Source organism: Ranitomeya variabilis, chromosome 7 (genome assembly GCF_051348905.1).
Source record: "Ranitomeya variabilis isolate aRanVar5 chromosome 7, aRanVar5.hap1, whole genome shotgun sequence".
Classification (NCBI taxonomy): Eukaryota; Metazoa; Chordata; class Amphibia; order Anura; family Dendrobatidae; genus Ranitomeya; species Ranitomeya variabilis.
In genome coordinates, this window is record NC_135238.1 from 98,497,522 (window position 1) to 98,520,079 (window position 22,558).

Genomic DNA, 22,558 nt, shown 5'->3' on the forward strand with positions numbered 1-22,558 from the left:
CAGCGTGGATATTTTTGTAGGGTTTTTGCTGACCGCATAAGTCCTCTTCCTATTTTCTGCTATTAATTAGTGGGCCTCTCTTTGCTAAATCTAGTTCATTCTTACGTTTGTCTTTTCTTCTTACCTCACCGTTATTATTTGTTGGGGGCTTGTATTATAACTTTGGGGTCCTTTCTCTTGAGGTAAGTGAGGTCTTATTTTCTCTGAAAGGGTTAGCTAGTTCTCCGGCTGGTGCGAGACGTCTAGAATCAATGTAGGTACGTTCCCCGGCTACTTCTAGTTGTTGTGCTAGGATCAGGTATATGGTCAGCCAAGTTACCACCTCCCTATGAGCTGGTTTTTGTGTTTGCGGACTTAGCTGAACTTCTGCGATCCTCTACCACTAGGATCATAACACCTGTCCTAACGTTTCGCCAACTGACACCGCCAGAACTAGATGTGGAGCCAGGTCATCCGGACCAGCAACCACAGAGAATCCCACCGGAGGATGCCATGCCAACCATTGAACCGGCAAGCCCTCCCTCTGCTATCGGTGAATCTGCCATACCCATCAGTAGTAGCAGCAGCCCTGAGAACTCCAGTCTGCCAGTGCTACCCAGACTCACTAGAAGTGTAGCTAGAAGACAGTGCACTACACCAGCGGTAGCAAGTATAATGGGCCCTGTTAGGCCAATAGCAACCCCTGCACTGCGGAGGTCTACACGCAGCACCAGGAATCAAACTCCACTTTGCTATAAAACTTGGAGATACTAAGCTGTTATTTGGTTGAAAATGTTTGTGTAAATCTCTTTGTTACAGGTTTAAAAATGGACAATGGAGTGATGGACAGTGAATTGCTCCAAAACTTTCATGGGGACCCCTTTGTTTACCCGGGGTCCCTGCTGTTCAAGGTTGCACCTACTGAACTGGGAGTCATGAACTGTGCATGACCAAACTTTTGCAATGTTCAAGCGTCCTCACCTCCCATAAAGGGAAGCACTGTTATATATTTACTTGCTCATAGCATTTACTTGTTTATAGTATTTCAACATTTTGTGTGTTTTCTAATAACATGTAATGTTGTTCTTCTTTTCCCAGTCTGGGAGTACTGGATTTAACCGGGGGGGGGAATGCAGCGCTCCAGAGTCCTGGTCGTTGCAGTAATGTTGCTCTTCCACTAAGGGGGGTGATGTTATGTCTGACTGCACTAAAGGAGTTCACCTGACCAGGTATCACAGACACACACTACACTCCACACTCCGGCCACCGGGGGGGGGGGTTTCTATCTATTAGGCCACTCCTCACACTCTGGTAAAACTGGGGGTTGGACAGGAAGTTAGGAAGAAAGCAGCCCGAGAGAGTTCGGGAGAGGACCTGTCAGGGGTGGGATCCTGACAGTGGCCTAGCGAAAAGGACAGATCGTTACGGAGCTGTGCCTGTGAGGTATAGCGGCAGGCTCCTTAGAAAGGATACGAAGCGGAGTATATTGCGGAGAAGTGAGAAGCAAGATCTTAGCACAGAGGCGAGAAAACCAGAAGGAGTCGTGCCCTTAAGACCGTGGCAACATCCTTCTGAGGCGTGTAGCCGGTGGCCGGAGCACCGAGGAAGTAAGAGACTCTACGTATTACTTTAAACAGCGGCAGGACAGTTAATTATAGGTTGGCTGTCTCACCTAAATCACCTAACGAAGATAAAGGAGGCAATTGTGGGAGAGGGGCATCTCTAGGGTCCCAGAATAACTCCAGGCCTACCCCGTCATACGGGTGCGTCCTAGCCATATCATCTGGGGGACAGAGAGAGAAAGAACATCAGAAACAGACACAACAGTTGTGAGGACTATCCCGTGGTGCTCAGCAGGGAGGTACTACAACACACAGGCGCTAGAAGGTAGGCACTGATTTCCACCTGCAAAGGGAACTCTGGATGTGCCTTCGGACCGGCCGGTCTCAGCCAGCCCTGTTAGCAGTGCTCTGGATTGCGGATTCCGAAGCCTTCAGCAAAGAGACTGCAACCCTGTGTCCCCGTTATTCATCGCGCCTTGCACCACGCACCATCATCACACCTTTCATTGGACGCCCCTTAGCAGGGTCACGGACCGGGTCTAGCCACCGTGATCACCCCAGGACCGAGACAGAGAGGCCTGGTACCGAGTACCCCGCGGCCCTGCGTCTGGGGGCGCTCCACATACAGGTTTGTCTGGGCCACCATAAGATTTATTATTTCATCACTGAAAAAGAATTTGAAGAAGTCAATCTCAGTGAGGCCAGTGGTGTCAAACTGGATTCCTGAGCTGCTGCTGAAATCCGGAATGACGGGATGAAAATTTCCAGGGGGTGCTATCCATATGGAATCAATTGCTGCAGGAGTTGCCTGGGTCCTAGGGCGCCTTGTTGGGGGTCCTTCCTCACCACATGATGATGATGAGGAGGAGGAATAGAGGAATGTGGGATCTTCCTCACTGGCTGAATCCGTGTCGGACGCAATGATGGCGTAAGCCTCCTCTGGTGAATAGCGCCTTGTTGACGAATGGGCCATTTTTATTTTTTTTCCCCCAAACCCCAGGGATGTGTGTGTAATGTGTGGGGCTTGTGTAATAGGGTACAATTTATTATTAAAAAAAAAAACAGAAAAAAAAGTAGAGAGATAAAATGTAGATAAGAAAAAAGTAAAAAGAAAAATCAGATGTAAAAAAAAAAAAGTTTTTATAAAAAAAATTAGATGTTCACTACACTAATGCGCCCCCTATAAATTTACCCGCCGCAAATAATTCTTTTTTACAAAAGAAAAACGGACGTCAGCAACACATGTGACGTACACTCCCCTAATGCACTAGCTAAAAATTTATTCGGCGCAACTAATTATTTTTTACAAAAGAAAAACGGACGTCACAAACAATGTGACGTACGCTCCCCTAATGCACAATAAATTACCCGGCGATAGCAACACTGATGCCGGCAAAACCTAACACACTACCTATAAAACTACTCTGTACGATTTTTTTTTTCCCTACAACAAGATTGGACGTCACCAAACACTGACGCCGACTATGCCTAATACACTACCTATAAAACTACTCTATACAATTTTTATTTCTATAAAAGATCAGTCGTCTCTAACGCTGTGATGCCGGCTACGCTACCTTGCTACGTCTAAAACTACATTGTACTAACTACTATTATTTTTTTTTTCTAAAAAAAAAAAAAATCGGACATCACTTAGACTGCGATGTCCGCTACGCTAACTAGCTAAAAAGAGAAAAATTCCTGTGGCGCAGTCTTTGATCAGCAGCAATACTGATCAGAGTGCTGTGGACACAGGAAGTGCACATGCTCTGCACAGGACGCAGCGCACACAAAAAAAGTGCAAAAAAAGTGCGCTAAAAATTCAATTGGAGGGGGTACTGGAACAGGATGGGGGGACTGGGAAAGGGCATACCTCCCAACTTTTGAAGATGGGAAAGAGGGACAAAGGGACAAATTTTAGGCCACGCCTCTAACCACACCCATTCATAATTATTCACACCCATATCCACGTCCCAACCACATCCATTTAACACTGCTGATCACACTGTTTCATATACAATAATTAAACAAAAAAATATGGCCACACAGTGCTCCATACCGTATAATGGCCACACATGCTGCTCAATACTGTATAATGGCCACACATGACGCTTAATACTGTATAATGGCCACACATGATGCTCAATACTGTATAATGGCCACACAGTGCTCCATACTGTATAATGACTGCACATGATGCTCCATATTGTATAATGGCCGCACATGATGCTCCATATTGTATAATGGCCGCACATGATGCTCCATATTGTATAATGACCGCACATGATGCTCCATACTGTATAATGGCCACACATGATGCTCCATACTGTATAATGACCGCACATGATGCTCCATACTGTATAATGATCGCACATGATGCTCCATACTGTATAATGACCGCACATGATGCTCCATACTGTATAATGACCGCACATGATGCTCCATATTGTATAATGACCGCACATGATGCTCCATATTGTATAATGACCACACATGATGTTCCATACTGTATAATGGCCACATATGATGCTCAATACTGTATAATAGCCACACACAGTTCTCCATACTGTATAATGATCCCACATGATGCTCAATACTGTATAATGACCCCCCCTCCTGTATGAATGGCTCATCTCCCTCCCATCCCATATACATGGCTCATATCCCCCCTCCTGTATGCATGGCTCATATTCCCCCTCCTGTATGCATGGCTCATATTCCCCCCCCCCCTGTATGCATGGCTCATATTCCCGCTCCTGTATGTATGGCTCATATTCCCCCTCCTGAATGCATGGCTCATATTCCCCCTTCTGTATGCATGGCTCATATTCCCCCCTGTATGCATGGCTCATATTCCCCCCTGTATGCATGGCTCATATCCCCCCTGTATGCATGGCTCATATTCCCCCCCGAATGCATGGCTCATATTATTCCCCCCCGAGTACATGGCTCATATTCCCCCCCCCTGAATGCATGGCTCATATTCTCCCCCCCTGAATGCATGGCTCATATTCCCCCCTGAATGCATGGCTCATATTCCCCCCCCTGAATGCATGGCTCATATTCCCCCCACTGAATGTGCATGGCTCATATTCCCCCCCCTCTAAATGCATGGCTTATCTCTCCACCCCCCACGCCCCAGCTCCCACTCCCATCTTGCATGGCGTGTCGGCTTATGTCCTCCTTCATCCCCCCCATTCCCCCATCCCATACTCACCTGTGCCACACTGCACAGCCGCGCCGACATCCCTCTCCGCTCTGTCCCAACTCCTGGCGCAGCACCTTCTTCCTGCGTGAGCGGTCACGTGATACCGCTCATTAAGGTCATGAATATGCGCATATTCATGACCTTAATGAGCGGTACCATGTGACCGCTCATTCAGGACGAGCTGTGTACGCCGAGACCAGGCATCGCTGGAGCAAGGTGAGTATCGTCTTTAAGGAGGGCGGGCAGCGGGGGGGTTGGTCAGTCGGGAGGTGACCCAGGACTTGGCTTAACACAGGGGCGTGGCTAAACACAAGGGGGCTTGTCGGTTTGCTTTTTCTGCTGTCTGCGGGATCAGAGCGTCCCGTGCGGGACTGCGGGGCAAAGCATCAAATCTGGGACAGTCCCGCACAATGAGGGATGGTTGGGAGCTATGGGAAAGGGGACGTCACCAAACACCGATGCCAACTACACTACCTTGCTACATCTATAACTACACTGTACTAACTACTATTATTCTTTTCTAAAAAAAAAAAAAATGGACGTCACTAAGACTGCGATGTCCGCAACGCTAACTAGCTAAAAATAGACAAATTCCTGTGGTGCAGTCTTTGATCAGCAGCGATACTGATCAGAGCGCTGCGGGCACAGGGAGCACACAAATGCTCTGTGCAGGACGCAGCACACACAAAAAAAAGGCACAAAAAAGTGCGCTAAAAATTCATTTGGAGGGGGTACTGGAACAGGGATGGGAAAGAGGACGTCACCAAACACTGACGCCGACTACGCTACGTCTAAAACTACACTGTACTTACTACTATTATTATTATTATTTTGTTTATTGAAATTTAAAAGATAACAGTACAAAAATACAGTGATAACAGATTTTGTATTTTGTATCCCACCCATACCCTCCCCAAAAATTTGTATTCGCGAGCATCCCACACTAAAGAAATGTTAAGGAATAGGTGTGTTGCCACTTATCCTCTGTAACAGATACTGTACCATTGCGCATCCCTCCCAACCGTCCCGGATCCCGCGGGACTGTCCTGATTTTGACAGTCAGCCCCGGGATCCCGGGAGGGACATTAGTTGTCCCGCACTATGTGCCTAGGGCGGGGACAATGCAGGGGGCGGCACCTGAGTAACTTAGGTTTGTGGCTGTTTTTTTTTTTTTTTTTAATAAAAGCTGGGTCTCCTCCCGACCCCAAACCCCACCCCCCGCCCGCCTGTTCGGCGCTGCCACGCTGAGGGAGAGAGCCAGCAGCAATCAAAATGAAAGGTCAGCGACTCACTACCTCCTGTGTGTGCACGGAGCTCCGGCTTCTCCTGCTCTTATCTGCTATCCCGGCAGAGAAGGAGAGACGGGGGAGGTGCCGGGACAATGCAGAGCAGCCTGTTAGCAGGAGAAACTGAAGAGCTGCACATGGACATCAGCCGCCCCTGCACCACAGAGGAGATTATGTGTGTGATGTGTGTTATGCTGCGTGTGTGTGTGTGTGTGTGTGTGTGTGATGCTTCATGTGTGTCATGTGTGTATGAGGTATCTGGTGTGTATGTAATGGCTGTGTGTGTGTGATGGCTGCGTGTGTGTGATGGCTGGGTGTGTGTGTGTGATGGCTGTGTGTGTGTGATGGCTGCGTGTTTGTGTGTGATGGCTGTGTGTGTGCGTGTGATGGCTGCGTGTGTGTGTGTGATGGCTGGGTGTGTGTGTGTGTGTGTGTGATGGCTGGGTGTGTGTGTGTGATGGCTGCGTGTGTGTGTTTGATGGCTGCGTGTGTGTGATGGCTTAGTGTGTGTGTGTGATGGCTTCGTGTGTGTGTGTGATGGCTGCGTGTGTGTGATGGCTGCATGTGTGTGTTATGGCTGGGTGTGTGTGTGTGATGGCTGCGTGTGTGTGTGATGGCTGGGTGTGTGTGTGTGATGGCTGCGTGTGTGTGTGTGATGGCTGCGTGTGTGTGTGATGGCTGCTTGTGTGTGTGTGTGATGGCTGCGTGTGTTTGTGTGATGGCTGCGTGTGTGTGTGTGATGGCTACGTGTGTGTGTGATGGCTGTGTGTGTGATGCATTTGTGTCAAAGCTGCATGTTTGTGAGCTGCGTGTGTGATACTGCGTGTGTGTGTGTGATGCTGCATGTGTGTGAGCTGCATGTGTGTGAGCTGCGTGCGTCTGTGAGCTGTGTGTGTGCTGCGTGTGTGTGAGCCATGTGTGTGAGCTGCGTGCCTGTGTGTGAGCTGCGTGCCTGTATGTCATTATACATTATGGAGAACTGTGGCCATTATACAGTATGGAGCATCATGTGCAGCCAGTATACAGTATGGAGCATCATGTGCAGCCAGTATACAGTATGGAGCATCATGTGCAGCCAGTATACAGTATGGAGCATCATGTGCAGCCAGTATACAGTATGGAGCATCATGTGCAGCCAGTATACAGTATGGAGCATCATGTGCAGCCAGTATACAGTATGGAACATCATGTGCAGCCATTATGCAGTATGGAGCATCATGTGCAGCCAGTACACAGTATGGAGCATCATGTGCAGCCAGTACACAGTATGGAGCATCATGTGCAGCCAGTATACAGTATGGAGCATCATGTGCAGCCAGTATACAGTATGGAGCATAATGTGCAGCCAGTATACAGTATGGAGCATCATGTGCAGCCATTATACAGTATGGAGCATCATGTGCAGCCAGTATACAGTATGGAGCATAATGTGCAGCCAGTATACAGTATGGAGCATCATGTGCAGCCAGTATACAGTATGGAGCATCATGTGCAGCCAGTATACAGTATGGAGCATCATGTGCAGCCAGTATACAGTATGGAGCATCATGTGCAGTCATTATACAGTATGGAGCATCATGTGCAGTCATTATACAGTATGCATCATGTGCAGCCAGTATACAGTATGGAGCATCATGTGCAGTCATTATACAGTATGGAGCATCATGTGCAGTCATTATACAGTATGCATCATGTGTGGCCATTATACAGTATGGAGCACTGTGTGGCCATATTTTTTTGTTTATAATTATTGTATATGAAACAGTGTGATTGGCAGTGCTAAATAGGTGTGGTTGGGACGTGGATATGGGTGTGACTAATTATGAATGGGTGTGGTCAGAGGTGTGGCCTAAAATTTTCCGCGGGAAAGGGAACCTGTCACCCCGGTTTTTCACTCGGAGATAAAAATACCGCTACATAGGGCATGAGCTGTGCTTTACAAAAGTGTTTTTTTTTCTACCCTGATTCCCCACCTAAGCTGCCGAAATTACTTACCAAAGTCGCCGTTTTCGCTTGTCAATCATGCTGGTCTGGTCATAGGGGCGTGGTGACAAAGCTGTTTCTTCCCCCAGATCTTGCTTAGGTTTCCGTTGGTGGCGTAGTGGTTTGCGACTGCACAGGTGACGAAAAACAGCGCGCTCTGCGCTATATCCCTGGTGATCGGTGGGGGCGGCCATCTTCCTGTGGCCGCGCGTGCGCAGTTGGAGCGCTCTGCTGCCCGGGGCTTCAGGAAAATGGCCGCGGGATGCCGCGCATGCGCAGATGGGGATCGCAGCGGCCATTTTCCTGAAGCAGCGTTCGCCTCTCGGCTTCAGGAAGATGGCCGCTGCGATCTCCATCTGCGCACGCGCGGCAGCCCGCGGCCATTTTCCTGAAGCCCCGGGCAGCAGAGCGCTCCAACTGCGCACGTGCAGGTGGGGAATCAGGGTAGAAAAAACACACTTTTGTAAAGCACAGCTCATGCCCTATGTAGCGGTATTTTTATCTCCGAATGAAAAACCGGGGTGACAGGTTCCCTTTAAATTTGGGATAATTCTTTGTAGTCTGTCAGCCAAAATTTTTGTAAAAATCTTAAAATCAGAGAAGTAAAGATATTGGACTATAGCCCTCAACTTGCATGTGATCCTTGCCCGGTTTTGGGAGAACATTGACGACCGCTTCATTGAACTGATCTGGAAAATAACCATTTTTAACTATGCTGTTGTACACCTCACAAAGATGAGATGCCAGATGGGTTCCCAGAATTTTATAATGTTCATTACTGAACCCGTCTGGGCCCGGTGCCTTGGAGATTTTAAGTTTACTTATGACTTGTAGAATTTCCGAGGGGGTTACGGGGGAGTTGATGGCCTCCCTCTCATCCTCTGTGAGTGTTGGCGCTAAGTGAGCTTTAAGAAATTCCCCACTCCCCCCTCCCTCCCTTGACTCTGATTTATACAGCTCGCCAAAAAATGACCTGAATTCATTCACTATTTCCTCTTTGTTTGTTAAAATGTGACCATTGCGTTGTTGTATTTTGTGTATTTTCGTCGCTTTCCTATACGGACGCGTGAGAGATGCCAAAACCCTCCCCGGTTTGTTGCCCCATTTAAAATATTTATGTTTTTGATAATCCAAATTGAGCATGGCCATCTCATGCGCCAGAGTATCTGCTTCTTCCTTGGCCCTCAAAAACCTTTCCCTTGCCAAAGGGGTATCGTTTACCTTGAATTCTTTGTAGGTTTGGGTCAATGATTTTTGTGTATCTACATATCTTTTCATTAAGTCTTTTATTTTATGACTAACATAGGAGATGATCTGGCCCCTTAACACAGCCTTAGAGGTCATCCAAAACAAGTGTCCGTCATCACAATGAATGCGATTGTCAGTCTTAAAGACCTCCCACAACATCTGCAGATGTTTTTTAAAATCATCTGATTGATAGAGGTATGAAGGAAAACGCCACCTCTTTTCCTGATGTATTGGGGTTGTTAATCTAGAAGTAAATGTTACTGGTGCATGGTCTGATATAAAGATGTTTTGTATATCTGTCTGTGTTATTAAAGCTAACAGTGACGAATGTAAAAGTCAACAGTCAATCCTAGCGTGAGTCATGTACGTGGGAGTAATGAGAATAGTCCCTCTCCAGAGGATGGTGCAGTCTCCAGATGTCTACTAGATCTAGGTGGTTTGACAGCGATTGCATGCCATTTCCCTGTGCTTGTCGATGAGCAGTGGTCTGTCTGGATCTGTCCAAGGATGCGTCAGCCACCTCATTAAAGTCGCCACCCATGATCACCCGGGATGCATCCCACCCTGCCAGGCTCTCAAGTATTTTAGTGTGAAACTGTGCCTCAGGTGTATTAGGGGCATAAATATTAACCAAGCAAAAACTCATCCCCTCAATCACAATTTTGACCAAGAGAAATCTACCCTGTGGATCTTCCAGTGTATCGAGAATCTCGTATTTGAGGCCGTTGTGGATTAGTATAGCTATTCCTCGCTTTTTTTTGAGTATGAGGCCTCAGCACATAGCGTATATTTTCTACTACGCAGAGAGGGGTGGATATTTTTAATCCAATGTGTTTCCTGTAGGAAAATGACATGGAAATTTTGTTTATGTAAAAAATTCAGAAACTTTTTTTCTCTTAATCGGAGTATTCAACCCGTTAACATTCCACGAGCATCAATATAGAGAGTGGATCGTGGCATCTTTAAAACTGGCCTGATCAGCCATCAACCCACACCTATACGATCAAACACCTGGTCAGTATACAATAGCTGTGATGGAGACTCCCACCCATCCCAGCGAGTGGGCGTGAGACCTCCTGAATCAAAAGTAATATGTTTGTGCACGCAGAGACCCTCCCCCCCACCCATACCCCCCCATAACATTTGAACTTTATAACTGTAACAAAAGTACTCAGCCAAAAAGTGAGCACCATATAAGAAATAAACATGCCGCTTAAGGGCGAAAGAATGTTAAGAAACACGACATCGCTGACAATTGATAATTCAGAGCAGCGCAATCAGGCATTGCCGGAGTTAGTATGTGCCTGGAAGTCCTCCCGAAGGAATTTCAATGCTTTCTCCGGATCACTGAAGGACCAATTTTTCCCCGCTATGCTGAAGCGCAGAATGGAAGGATACTGCAAGCCAAAACAAATGTTTTTATCCACCAGGACTTTGCAGGCAGGGTTGAAAGCTTTGCGCCTGGCAGCCAAGGCGGCCGAGTAATCCTGGAACAGAAGTAGTTTGTGATTGTCATATAACAGGGATTGTTGTTTTCTGTAAGCTGACAGTATGCAAACTTTATCTTGGAAGTCTAGGACTCTAAAGATGACTGGTCTTAGTCTATCCCCTTCCCCTCCCCTTGGAGGACCCAACCTGTGGGCTCTCTCAATGGCCATTGCGCCTGATGTGAGCAAAATGACGAGAGATTTTGGCAGCCATTCTGATGTTATTTTGATCAATTCTGAGGGGGGGACAGATTCTGGAAGGCCTGAGTCTCAGGTTATTGCAGCGAGACCTATTCTCCAGATCATCCACCTTGTCCAGAAGGTCTAAGACGTCCTTTTTTTTTATTGTCTAGCTTATCCTTAAGGACCTTGGTAGAGTCCTCTAAATCTGAGATTCTTTGTTCAGCTTCTGCTATACGTATTCCCTGAGTGTTGACTTGTGAAACAATTGTGTCCAAAGAAGTTTGAAAAGCTGCAAGTCTGTTGTCAATCTCAGGCATCAGACGTTCTATAATAGCGTTTGCAATAGACTGTGGGTTTTCACTGTTAACATCAACGCTTTGTGACATTGGAGATGTGCCTGCCTGGTTATGTGTAGAACTTGTACCAGACTTGACATTTTTGCCCACAAATTTATCCATGATGAGTCAGATGCCTGATATATTGAATAAAGGTGTCAGCGATATCGTAAGAGGCGTCAATTACATTTGGGTTTGAATTAGAGGATCTTGTGATTTACTGCAGCATCCTCTGCCTCCCTCCACACCAAGTAGGCACTGTCACTAACTTCCTGCAGTTATTTTGCAAAAAGATAAAGGATCTTTAGTGCCCCTTCTCATAGTTCTGATCTGTCTATATCTGACAGGCAGTGGTGGTCAGCGCAGGCTCCGACGCGCGGTGCTGCGAGAACAGCCCTGCAGAGACTCACCGAGGTTTGGCGCGCTTTTTCACAAGATGGCTCTGGCCCATCTCTGACTCCCGCACCTTCTCCACCTCTCCTGCCGCCAGCGAGTCTGGAGCACTCGGTTTCCCTCCAATGCCGCTCACCTTCCTCCAGTGAAAGTCCGGTGAGTCTCCTTGATCCTCCAGGGGTCGCGTGGTTAACCCTTCCCCCACCGCTACCGTCTCTTGCTTCTGGCTGCCTGATATGAGCGGCGCTGTCTGCAAAGCTGCCTGCGCCTATCGACTCCGAGGCAGCCGGAGAGCTGGATCTGCTGTTGTAGATCCTTGTCCGGACCTTATCCTGGCCTTTTGGTGAGGCAGTTTGGCGTATAATCGCCTGTATAACGCCCGTGGTCCAGAAGCTCTTTTAGAAAGCGGCCATTGTTAGGCTCCGCCTCCCGGAAGTCTCTATTATTTTTTTCTAAACAAAGAAAAAAAAAAAACGGACGTCGCTTAGACTGTGATGTCCGCTACGCTATCTAAAAATGAAAAATTATTGTGGTGCAGTCTCTGATCAGCAGCGATACTGATCTGAGCGCTGCAGTCACGGAAGAGCATGAATGCTCTGCGCAAGACACCGCGCACAGGCAAAAAGCGCAAAAAAGTGCGCTAAAAATTCAATTGGAGGGGGGTACTGGAACAGGGATGGGAGATGGAAAAGGGATGGGGAGGTGCTGCTGCTCTGTTGTGATCACAGGAATCACACAGCAGGCAGATCGCAGCAAAAAGTTGAGAGCACAGCAGGAAGCTGGACACTGAAGATAGAGGCTGGAGATCGCTGGGGGAGATCACACTGCCACTAATGGATTCTTTTCTCAGGTGACACAGAGGGGCTTGGACAACTGCTCTGCACTCCAAATCTGAGGTAAAGATGGCGTGCAGGGCGGTGATCGCTATTTTAGATTAACCCCTTTGGTGCGGATTGGCTAGAAGCTATTTTTCAGCCAATCAGCGCCATAGGGGTTAATCTGGTGAGGTGACGTGGGAATCACCCCACCCACAGTGACAGCTATGATTGGTGCTACATCACTCAGCAAAGATCACAGCCGGTCACATGTTTGTTTTTTTTAAATAACTTTATCGTCACATTGCTGTTATTGTCTGACTGACTGACTGTTATTGTCTATTATTGACCAGCCAATCACAGCGATCGCCAATGTGGGAGGGGGGGGGGAGAGTGAGGTTTTGCTCTGATTTTGTCCAATCCAGTTGGACCAAGGGGACAAGATCTTTAGGAAACGGTCGTGAGAGAGTGTTTCCTGTTGTGAATTTGCTTTTTGCTCCCTCTAGTGGTTACTAGTTTTTTGACTCTGGTTTTTCTGTCATTCCTTTTATCCGCACCTGGGTCGTTAGTTAGGGGTGTTGCTATATAAGCTCCCTGGACCTTCAGTTCAATGCCTGGCAACGTAGTTATCAGAGCTAGTCTGCTGTGCTCTTGTCTACTGATCCTGGTTCCAGTTATATCAGCTAAGTCTGCCTTTTGCTTTTTGCTATTTGTTTTGGTTTTGTATTTTTGTCCAGCTTGTTCCATATCTACATCCTGACCTTTGCTGGAAGCTCTAGGGGGCTGGTGTTCTCCCCCCGGACCGTTAGACGGTTCGGGGGTTCTTGAATTTCCAGTGTGGATTTTGATAGGGTTTTTGTTGACCATATAAGTTACCTTTCTTTATTCTGCTATCAGTAAGCGGGCCTCTCTGTGCTAAACCTGGTTCATTTCTGTGTTTGTCATTTCCTCTTACCTCACCGTCATTATTTGTGGGGGGCTTCTATCCAGCTTTGGGGTCCCCTTCTCTGGAGGCAAGAAAGGTCTTTGTTTTCCTCTACTAGGGGTAGCTAGATTCTCCGGCTGGCGCGTGTCATCTAGAATCAACGTAGGAATGATCCCCGGCTACTTCTAGTGTTGGCGTTAGGAGTAGATATATGGTCAACCCAGTTACCACTGCCCTATGAGCTGGATTTTTGTATTCTGCAGACTTCCACGTTCCTCTGAGACCCTCGCCATTGGGGTCATAACAGTTTGCCAGGCCAGTATTAAATGTTTAATGCATTGCAGAAGAGGGATTATAAGAAAGAAGATTCTGAGTTTTTTTTTTTTTTTTTTTTTCTTCTTCCCCTTTACCTCAGAGTGGCTATGCTTGCTGCAGACATGAATGTCCAGACCTTGATTACAAGTGTGGACCAGCTGGCTACTCGTGTGCAGGGCATACAAGACTATGTTATCAGAAATCCTAGGTCAGAACCTAAAATACCGATTCCTGAACTGTTTTCCGGAGACAGGTTTAAGTTTAGGAGTTTCGTGAATAATTGTAAATTGTTTTTGTCCCTGAGACCCTGTTCATCTGGAGATTCTGCTCAGCAAGTAAAAATTGTTATTTCGTTCTTACGGGGCGACCCTCAGGATTGGGCTTTTTCGCTGGCGCCAGGAGATCCGGCATTGGCTGATCTTGATGCGTTTTTTCTGGCGCTCGGTTTACTTTATGAGGAACCCAATCTTGAGATTCAGGCAGAAAAGGCCTTGCTGGCTATGTCTCAGGGGCAGGACGAGGCTGAAGTGTATTGCCAAAAATTTCGGAAATGGTCCGTGCTGACACTTTGGAACGAGTGTGCACTGGCCGCTAATTTTAGAAATGGCCTTTCTGAAGCCATTAAGAATGTTATGGTGGGTTTTCCCATTCCCACAGGTCTGAATGATACTATGGCACTGGCTATTCAAATTGACCGGCGGTTGCGGGAGCGCAAAACCGCAAATTCCCTCATGGTGTTGTCTGAACAGACACCTAATTCGGTGCAATGTGATAGAAAAACCGCAAATTCCCTCATGGTGTTGTCTGAACAGACACCTGATTTAATGCAATGTGATAGAATCCTGACTAGAAATGAGCGGAAAATTCATAGACGCCGGAATGGCTTGTGCTACTACTGTGGTGATTCTACACATGTTATCTCAGCATGCTCTAAACGTATAGCTAAGGTTGTTAGTCCTGTCACCGTTGGTAATTTGCAACCTAAATTTATTCTGTCTGTAACTTTGATTTGCTCACTGTCATCTTATCCTGTCATGGCGTTTGTAGATTCAGGTGCTGCCCTGAGTCTCATGGATCTCTCATTTGCTAAGCGCTGTGGTTTTACTCTTGAACCATTAGAAAATCCTATTCCTCTTAGGGGTATTGATGCTACACCATTGGCAGCAAATAAACCGCAGTATTGGACACAGGTTACCATGTGCATGACTCCTGAACACCGCGAGGTGATACGTTTCCTGGTTTTACATAAAATGCATGATTTGGTTGTTTTAGGGCTGCCATGGTTACAGACCCATAATCCAGTCCTGGACTGGAAGGCTATGTCAGTCTCAAGTTGGGGCTGTCGTGGTATTCATGGGGATTCCCTGCCTGTGTCTATTGCTTCTTCTACGCCTTCGGAAGTTCCGGAGTATTTGTCTGATTATCAGGACGTCTTCAGTGAGTCTGAGTCCAGTGCACTGCCTCCTCATAGGGACTGTGACTGTGCTATAGATTTGATCCCAGGCAGTAAATTTCCTAAGGGAAGACTGTTTAATCTGTCGGTACCTGAACATACCGCTATGCGTTCATATATCAAGGAGTCTCTGGAGAAAGGACATATTCGTCCGTCTTCTTCCCCTCTTGGTGCGGGATTCTTTTTTGTGGCAAAAAAGGACGGATCTTTGAGACCTTGTATTGATTATCGGCTTTTAAATAAGATCACTGTCAAATTTCAGTATCCTTTACCGCTGTTGTCTGACTTGTTTGCCCGGATTAAGGGTGCCAAGTGGTTCACCAAGATAGACCTTCGTGGTGCGTACAACCTTGTGCGCATTAAGCAAGGTGATGAATGGAAAACCGCATTCAATACGCCCGAAGGTCATTTTGAGTACTTGGTGATGCCTTTTGGGCTCTCCAATGCGCCTTCAGTTTTTCAGTCCTTTATGCATGACATTTTCCGGAAGTATCTGGATAAATTTTTGATTGTTTATCTGGATGATATTTTGGTTTTTTCTGATAATTGGGATTCGCATGTGGAGCAGGTCAGGTTGGTCTTTAAAATTTTGCGTGAAAATTCTTTGTTTGTCAAGGGCTCAAAGTGTCTCTTTGGTGTACAGAAGGTTCCCTTTTTGGGGTTAATTTTTTCCCCTTCTGCTGTGGAGATGGACCCAGTCAAGGTCCGAGCTATTCTTGATTGGACTCAGCCCTCGTCAGTTAAGAGTCTTCAGAAGTTCTTGGGCTTCGCTAACTTCTACCGTCGTTTTATCGCTAATTTTTCTAGCATTGTGAAACCTTTGACGGATATGACCAAGAAGGGCTCCGATGTAGCTAACTGGGCTCCTGCTGCCGTGGAGGCTTTCCAGGAGTTGAAACGCCGGTTTACTTCGGCGCCTGTTTTGTGCCAGCCTGACGTCTCACTTCCCTTTCAGGTTGAGGTGGATGCTTCAGAGATTGGGGCAGGGGCCGTTTTGTCGCAGAGAGGCCCTGGTTGCTCTGTTATGAAACCTTGTGCCTTTTTCTCTAGGAAGTTTTCGCCTGCCGAGCGAAATTATGATGTGGGCAATCGGGAGTTGTTGGCCATGAAATGGGCATTTGAGGAGTGGCGTCATTGGCTCGAGGGTGCTAAGCATCGTGTGGTGGTCTTGACTGATCACAAAAATCTGATGTATCTCGAGTCTGCTAAACGCCTTAATCCGAGACAGGCCCGCTGGTCATTGTTTTTCTCCCGCTTTGATTTTGTTGTCTCGTATTTACCTGGTTCAAAGAATGTGAAGGCCGATGCTCTTTCTAGGAGCTTTGTGCCTGATGCTCCTGGAGTCGCTGATCCTGTTGGTATTCTTAAAGATGGAGTTATCTTGTCAGCTATTTCTCCGGATCTGCGACGTGTGTTGCAGAGATTTCAGGCTGATAGGCCTGAGTCTTGTCCACCTGACAGACTGTTTGTCCCGGATAAGTGGACCAGCAGAGTCATTTCCGAGGTTCATTCCTCGGTGTTGGCAGGTCACCCGGGAATTTTTGGCACCAGAGATCTGGTGGCCAGGTCCTTTTGGTGGCCTTCCTTGTCAAAGGATGTGCGGTCATTTGTGCAGTCCTGTGGGACTTGTGCTCGAGCTAAGCCTTGCTGTTCTCGTGCCAGCGGTTTGCTCTTGCCCTTGCCTGTCCCGAAGAGACCTTGGACGCATATCTCCATGGATTTCATTTCTGATCTTCCGCTATCTCAGGGCATGTCCGTTATCTGGGTGATATGTGATCGCTTCTCCAAGATGGTCCATTTGGTTCCTTTGCCTAAGCTGCCTTCCTCTTCCGATCTGGTTCCTGTGTTTTTCCAGAACGTGGTTCGTTTGCACGGCATCCCTGAGAATATGGTGTCAGACAGAGGATCCCAGTTCGTTTCCAGGTTCTGGCGATCCTTTTGTAGTAGGATGGGCATTGATTTGTCGTTTTCGTCTGCTTTCCATCCTCAGACTAATGGACAGACGGAGCGAACCAATCAGACTTTGGAGGCTTATTTGAGGTGTTTTGTCTCTGCTGATCAGGACGATTGGGTGACATTCTTGCCGTTGGCTGAGTTTGCCCTTAATAATCGGGCTAGTTCCGCCACCTTGGTTTCACCTTTTTTCTGCAACTCTGGTTTCCATCCTTGCTTTTCTTCGGGTCATGTGGAGCCTTCTGACTGTCCTGGGGTGGATTCTGTGGTGGATAGGTTGCAGCAGATCTGGAATCATGTGGTGGACAACTTGAAGTTGTCACAGGAGAAGGCTCAGCGCTTTGCCAACCGCCGCCGCGGTGTGGGTCCCCGACTACGCGTTGGGGATTTGGTATGGCTTTCTTCCCGCTTTGTTCCTATGAAGGTCTCCTCTCCCAAATTTAAACCTCGTTTTATTGGGCCTTACAAGATATTGGAAATCCTTAATCCTGTATCTTTACGTCTGGATCTTCCTGTGTCGTTTGCTATTCACAATGTATTTCATAGGTCCTTGTTGCGGCGGTACATTGTGCCTGTAGTTCCTTCTGCTGAGCCTCCTGCTCCGGTGTTGGTTGAGGGCGAGTTGGAGTACGTGGTGGAGAAGATCTTGGATTCTCGCCTCTCCAGGCGGAGGCTTCAGTACCTGGTCAAGTGGAAGGGCTATGGTCAGGAGGATAATTCCTGGGTGGTCGCCTCTGATGTTCATGCGGCCGATTTAGTTCGTGCCTTTCATGCCGCTCATCCTGATTGCCCTGGTGGTCGTGGTGAGGGTTCGGTGACCCCTCACTAAGGGGGGGGTACTGTTGTGAATTTGCTTTTTGCTCCCTCTAGTGGTTACTAGTTTTTTGACTCTGGTTTTTCTGTCATTCCTTTTATCCGCACCTGGGTCGTTAGTTAGGGGTGTTGCTATATAAGCTCCCTGGACCTTCAGTTCAATGCCTGGCAATGTAGTTATCAGAGCTAGTCTGCTGTGCTCTTGTCTACTGATCCTGGTTCCAGTTATATCAGCTAAGTCTGCCTTTTGCTTTTTGCTATTTGTTTTGGTTTTGTATTTTTGTCCAGCTTGTTCCAAAACTATATCCTGACCTTTGCTGGAAGCTCTAGGGGGGCTGGTGTTCTCCCCCCGGACCGTTAGACGGTTCGGGGGTTCTTGAATTTCCAGTGTGGATTTTGATAGGGTTTTTGTTGACCATATAAGTTACCTTTCTTTATTCTGCTATCAGTAAGCGGGCCTCTCTGTGCTAAACCTGGTTCATTTCTGTGTTTGTCATTTCCTCTTACCTCACCGTCATTATTTGTGGGGGGCTTCTATCCAGCTTTGGGGTCCCCTTCTCTGGAGGCAAGAAAGGTCTTTGTTTTCCTCTACTAGGGGTAGCTAGATTCTCCGGCTGGCGCGTGTCATCTAGAATCAACGTAGGAATGATCCCCGGCTACTTCTAGTGTTGGCGTTAGGAGTAGATATATGGTCAACCCAGTTACCACTGCCCTATGAGCTGGATTTTTGTATTCTGCAGACTTCCACGTTCCTCTGAGACCCTCGCCATTGGGGTCATAACAGTTTCCCAGCTTGTCAATTCTTCCAGACGAAAAATATCCCTAACCTTTTCAATCCAATTCCCCAGGGATGGTGGGGTTGTTTGCTTCCAATTCAACGCAATCAGATGTTTTGCTGCGCCCAGCAGTAGAGGTGGGAGATTGTGTCTCTTAGGTTTAAAATTCGGTGAGGGAAGAGACAGAAGAAATTCTGGGGCTGTGAGATCCGACTTCAAAACTCCCATGGCTCTCATAGATTGATTGATTTGATGCCAGAAGTACTGAAGTTTCTGACAAGACCAAAAAATGTGTGTTAGTGTACCCCTAGAAGACTTACATCTCCAGCACATTGGAGAATCAGTGAGGTGTAAATGAAAAAGTCTCTCCGTGGTATAATACCAATGTGATAGTATTTTATAAGAAGATTCCTGGAGAAGGATGCATCTAGAAAAGCCGTGGGAGTTCGAACAAATTCTCTGTATGTCTTCGGATGATAGGGAGATTCCGAGTTCAACCACCCAGGAATGGAGGAGCATGTGTTTAGTATTGATTTTAGAGATTAGGAGGTTAGCGTAGACTTTTGATAATAATCTCGAGACAGGTGGCTTAATTTTGGCCAGTAAGTCCAACCAAAGCCATTCTGAGGGTGTAGTGGATAGTGTTTTAACTTGTGTCATAAAATATGTCACATGTGTCTGTTGAATAAAATTACGTGGACGCTTTGAGGCCTCTAAGGGCCATGGGTTATAACAAGGAATCTTGCTATTTAGTAAGTGGGAGATTGGTATATTCGGAAGGGAGGACCATAAACCATAGGGGTCTGTGAAATCCGGATCAAAGATGTATGGGATCAAGCCAATTGGAATTTTGTCCAGGAAAAGACCAGAAGGTAACTGATTAGGAATCAGTGAGCGTTTAATTAGAATGGTCGTGGAAAGGATTTCATTAAAGCTTATGTTTGAGGTAGGGTAATTGGTCCATAACAATTTTCCCAAATCCTGACCCAATAATTGCATTTCAAAATGTGCTTGTGCGTCTTTATTTACCAAATGTGCTAATTTTAACCATCTGGCTATACGTATGGCATGATAATACGACTGGAGATCCGGAAGGCCTAGGTCCCCTCGTTGTTTTGGGAGGATAAGTGTCTTAAAGGGTAATCTAGCTTTTTTTAGCTTTCCAGATGAATTTTGAGATAATTTTATTTAGTGTGTTAAAGAAAGATTTCGGAAGTGAGATGGGAACCATGTTCATGACATAGAGAATTTTGGGTAGGATATATGACTTAAAAATGTTCACTCTACCTATCCAGGACAGACAGGCTAAGTCAAATGAGATGAGAAGGCTTCTAATGTTCTCCAGGATAGGGAAAAAGTTATGAAGGAAAAGGGAGATTGGGTCTTTGGAGATAAAGATGCCAAGATACTTAATTTTGTCTTTACGCCATTTAAAGGGCAAAGTATTTTTCAGGAAGTGAATATCCAACGCGTTTGCTGAAATATTAAGCGTTTCAGACTTATCAAGGTTGATCTTAAAATTAGAAAGGTCCCCAAATAACGTGAAGGTTTGTAACAGCTTTGGGAAAGCGGTTTTCGGGTTGGATATCAAAAGTAAGAGATCGTATGCAAAGGCCGCTGTTTTTACTTCTAATTGGTTTATTCTAACTCCTCTGATTTCCCTGTCTTACCTAATATGTTGTATAAGTGCCTCCATGACAAGAATAAATAAGGAGGGGGAGAGAGAAAGAGAGAAAGAATATAACAGACATAATAGCCATATAGGCTGTAATAAAGAAACAATAAGAGAGCAATGTAGGACTAAGTCATTATGAGACATAATTGGGCCCTTGGTGTGCCACATGGGTTAATGGAGGTAAAATAAAATGGTGTAGAATTAATTTGAAAAAATGAATGGGAAAAGAAAGGGGAAAAAAAGGGAAAATAATGTAAAAATAATTAAACGAATAATTTACTAAAAATTTACTTCAGTCAAATTTAAATCAGTCAAAATAGGCTGTTTATGCAAAAAGCACCAGGTCTACAAAAAGGGGGAAGGAGTTAAAGACTATGAAGATAGACTATGCTACTAAAAAGCTTACCGGATTGCTGTGAAAGGAAGAGTATCTGCTGTGCATAGCGCGTGGTAAAGGATAAGTTTATACAAAGAGGTTATCCTACGAAATTATTACAGGATTGTCATCATAGACCTGACTCTTTAAAAAACAAAAATCTAACCTGCAGAATACCATTTGTACATACCTTTCACCCCTTTGCCTACAAACTACATCGGAAGATTCGTCGACATTGGCCATTACTGCAGACTACTTATCCGGATATACCTGAATTTAGAAACCCCTTTTTACCGTGTTTTAGAAAACCTAGTAACCTCAGGAATAAATTGGTGAGAGCCGACATTGGTTCCACCCAGAAAGTACCAAGACAGGTATTTTTGCAAACACAAAGAAAGGGCACATTCCCTTGTCTACAATGTGCTCAGTGCGCCAATGTCCTTAGAGGTCATAAAATCTCACATCCACTTACCGGAATGGATATTCCGATACAAGGTTTCTTTACCTGTGACTCTCAATATGTTGTTTACGCAATCAAATGCCCCTGCGGCAACATATATGTAGGCGAAACCACACAGGCGGTAAAGGATCGTATTTCCCACCATAAATCTGACATACGGTGTGGTAGGGACCATCTCCCCATTCCACATCACTTTCGCAATGCGGGTCATACAATAGCTCAATTAAGGTTCCTAGTTCTGGAGCAGGTTTTCCCTAATAGACGTGGAGGTAACCGGGTCGGACGACTCAAATTAAGGGAGGCTTTTTGGATACACTATTTACAAAGTATGGAACCCAAGGGACTGAACAGGGAATACGATATTGCTAATATCTAAAGATTTAACATGATGTCCATTTTTTTCTAACAGTATTCCTTCTCTTACAGTTTTCACAATCCCATAATTGACCATCTCACCTAAAGGGTATGGAGTTTTTTGTCTTTTACTACATTTTCTTCATATTTCATTTCATTTTTTATTTTTATTATTTTTATTTTTTATTTTTAATTTTTTAATTTTTAATTTTAATTTTTATATTTTATTTTTTATTCATTTAATTATTCATTCATTATTCATTATTCATTCATCTTTTCTTTTATTTCTATTTATTTTTCACTACTTTATTTTCATTTAATGTTCTTTTTTCATTTTTCATTTTTATTTTATCATAGTTTGCTTTATTTTTTCCTTTTTTTCACCTCCCATTGTTTATTTTTTATCCATTTTTTTAGATTTTATTTCCTTATTTTGTAATTTACATATTATAATACCACTATTACTAACAATTATCTCCCTTTATGTCTGCAGCCTTCATTGGTGCTTCACTATCTACTATATGCTTCCATAATGTGCTCCACCTACAACTTCGCCCATCCACGGCACCAGCGCACTTTATTTACGTCCACAAATAAGGACGATTGTTTGCGCTCCACTCTACGTCACATACTAAAGTGTGACATGCGCACTTCCACCTACTGTACATCGCGCCGGTTCACGTCACTTCCACCACCAGGGACGCGCTTCTCACAGGCTGTGCTCGATATTTCCCCACTCATAGCTAGTATTTAAAGCGCCACTAACAGGCCACATGACAGCGTTATTACTCACAGGAGCTTATCCTTTACCACGCGCTATGCACAGCAGATACTCTTCCCTTGACAGCAATCCGGTAAGCTTTTTAGTAGCATAGTCTATCTTCATAGTCTTTAACTCCTTCCCCCTTTTTTAGACCTGGTGCTTTTTGTATAAACAGCCTATTTTGACTGATTTAGTCTCAGTCAACAGCTTTTTTCT